At 40.6% G+C, this 3,183-nt stretch overlaps 1 long non-coding RNA gene across 1 annotated transcript in view; it reads right to left on the bottom strand.

The window, feature by feature from the left end:
• The window catches only part of LOC103598232, a 4,957-nt gene extending 4,801 nt beyond the window's left edge, over nucleotides 1-156 (bottom strand). The window contains exon 1 of the long non-coding RNA XR_551184.1: nucleotides 10-156. This is a non-coding gene — a long non-coding RNA (uncharacterized LOC103598232). The remainder of the gene's footprint in view (nucleotides 1-9) is intronic.
• Nucleotides 157-3,183: the final 3,027 nt, after the last annotated feature.

Genomic DNA, 3,183 nt, shown 5'->3' with positions numbered 1-3,183 from the left:
TTGTATCATGTTGAGGAAGTATACAGCTATTCCTATTTACTATCTGTTTTTTCCTCAAGAACAGTTGGGAATTTTTTTAAAGGTCAGTTCCATGTTTATGGATTTCTTTTTTTTCCATGGAATACTTATATGTTGAATTATGTTCATAGGTTTTCTTTTTTTAAAAAAAAAAAAAAGATGACCGGTAAGGGGATCTTAACCCTTGACTTGGTGTTGTCAGCACCACGCTCACCCAGTGAGCGAACCAGCCATCCCTATATGGGATCCGAACCCGTGGCCTTGGTGTTATCAGCACCGCACTCTCCCGAGTGAGCCACGGGCCGGCCCATGTTCATAGGTTTTCTAATAGTGGTCCTCGCCTTTGGAATGAAACTCATTTGGATATGATACATTATTCCTTAGTATGATATTGGATTCTGTTTGCTAATTTTATTTAAGATATTAAATTAGAATTCATAAGTGAAATTAGTTTATAGTTTGTCAACCTTTTTAATGTGTAGATCAGTGTTATACTCATTTCATGTAAAGAATATGGAAGTACTTTTTGTTTGTTTTCTCCTCTCTGTAGAAAGCTAGCATTAGAACTACCTGCCTGGTTTTTAAAATTTCACAAAATTTCCTTATGAAAACGATTCAGGGCTAATGCTTTCTGGGAGACTAGTTCATAGATAATTTTCTATTTTGTCTGAGGTCACTGGAGTTTGTAGGGTACTTGCACTGACTTAGAATATAGAATTTTCTAGCTTATTTTGCCTGTCTCTTCTGAAATGTGCCTCTCTCTTCACCTCTTGGCGGCAGAAGGAAATTAAAGAATTAAGAATATCATGCAGTGTCTAAAATTTATAACCTATATAAAATTCACCCACAGTTTTCTCTATAAATTAGGTTTGACCCTCACTGTCATGGCTTCTATAATTCTGGTGTGAAATGGCTGGAAACCAAGTTGTGTTGGGCGGATCCTGCCACCTGGCATACTTCCTGTGGCCTGGATTTCCTCCTCTGAGGAGATGTGAGAACAGGCCCGAAGAAAATAAGCACTTGCTGCGCTAGCAGAAAGAAGAGGAACTCATTTCTAAATAATGCATTTATGCTTTTTCAGTTTTTTTTCATTTATCAATTTTAGGAGCGGTTTCTCAATTTTATTGCTTTTTTCAAAGAAACAACTTTGAGCAGTTTTTTTGTTTTTGTTTTTTCTAAAAAGATGACCGGTAAGGGGATCTTAACCCTTGACTTGGTGTTGTCAGCACCACGCTCAGCCAGTGAGCGAACCGGCCATCCCTATATGGGATCCGAACCCGGGGCCTTGGTGTCATCAGAACCGCACTCTCCCGAGTGAGCTACGGGCCAGCCCCTGAGCAATTTTAAACCTTTTCTTTTTATTTTATTAATTTCTGCCCTTATCACCTACCTTTTTAAAAAAAAATTATTCTGTTCTTTTTTGAATTTTTAACTCCTTGAGTTGTGTTTTTCTTTTATCAATTTTTATCCTTCTTTTCCATTACAACCATTTAAGCCAGGTAATAAAATTCCTTCTGAGTACCATTTTAGTTGAACCCCACACATTTAGGTACATAGTGGTTTTCTATTATTTAGTTCAAAATTTGTCCCAATTGTTGTATTATCTTTTTCTTCAACCAGTGAGTTATTTAGAAATACATTACTTCATTCCCAGATGTATTCAGGTTTTTATGTTCCTTTTGTAACTGATCTTTTTTTTTTTTTTAGATGACTGGTAAGGGAATCTTAACCCTTGGCTTGGTGTTGTCAGCACCACGCTCAACCAGTGAGCTAACCAGCCATCCCTATATAGGGATCTGAACCCGTGGCCTTGGTGTTATCAGCACCACGCTCTCCCAAGTGAGCCACGGGCCAGCCCCTGTAACTGATTTCTTTCTTTCTTTCTTTTCTTTTTTTTTTTGTCTTTTTCGTGACCAGTAAGGGGATTGCAACCCTTGGTGTGGTGTCGCCCGCACCGCGCTCAGCCCGTGAGCACACCGGCCAGTCCTATATAGGATCCGAACCCGCGGCGGGAGCGTCGCTGCGCTCCCAGCGCCGCACTCTCCCGAGTGCGCCACGGGCTCGGCCCCTGATTTCTAACTTAAGTACATGGTAGTCAGAGAATGTGGTTCAAATGATACAGATTATTTGAAATTTATGGAGACTTGCTTTATAGCATAATATATTGCCAATTTTTGTAAATATTTATGCAGAATGTGTATTCTCCAGTTGTTAGGTGCAATTATATTAATTTGTTCATTAGCTCAAGCCGGTAATTGTGTTGTTCAAATCTTCTATACCCTGAATTACTTTTTTGTCACTTTGATCTGTCTCTAACTTAGGTGTGTTTCTCAATTTCATGTTGTAGTTCTCTCAACTTATGCTTAATGTACTTTGGGGTTTTTGTTTGTTTTGGTGGCTGGCCAGTGTGAGGATCTCATCTTGACCTTGGTGTTACAACACTGCACTCTAACCAGCTGAGCTGTGATATTTTTTGTGGTTGGCCAGTATGGGGATCTGAACCCATGACCTTGGTGTTACCAGGCTGCATTCTAACCAACCGAGCTAACACACCAGCCTGTATCTTGAAGCTGTTATTAGGTACATACAGTTTAGAATTGTATCATCCTCCTGCCTAATGAGAATATCTATTATTCTGTAGTTACTGTCTTTTTATCTGCAGTGTGATTCTGACACTAACTACCTGGAGTTAGCATCAGACTCCAAAAGTTTAAGGACTCAGTCCTCCACAGGACTGCCCTCACTCAGACACCAGCCACAAAGTTAGGGGTTCCCAAGCAACCTGTACTCCTTACCAACAAGCTACAAATTTGGGGGTTTCCACTACCCCCTCAGGTTTGATAATTCACTAGAATGACTCACAGGAAAGTGCTATATTTATTATTAAAATCTTATAGTGAAAAAAAAGGCAGGGGGGGTACAAATCAGAAACAGCCAGAAGAAGGGACACGTAGGGCAAGATCTGGGAAGGTATCAAACACAAGGTTTTCCATGTCCTCTTCCTGTGGAATCAGGATACATCAACCTTCTGGCACATAGATATCTAACAATATGTGAAAGGGCGCACGGACCCGAGCTGATAAGATGACAGGACCCGAGCTGACAAGGCGACAGGACCCGAGCTGACAAGGCGACAGGACCCGAGCTGACAGTTCGCCAGAGAAG

Source organism: Galeopterus variegatus, unplaced genomic scaffold (genome assembly GCF_000696425.1).
Source record: "Galeopterus variegatus unplaced genomic scaffold, G_variegatus-3.0.2 Scaffold93, whole genome shotgun sequence".
Taxonomy (NCBI): domain Eukaryota; kingdom Metazoa; phylum Chordata; class Mammalia; order Dermoptera; family Cynocephalidae; genus Galeopterus; species Galeopterus variegatus.
This window is presented reverse-complemented; position numbering and strand designations above follow the sequence as displayed.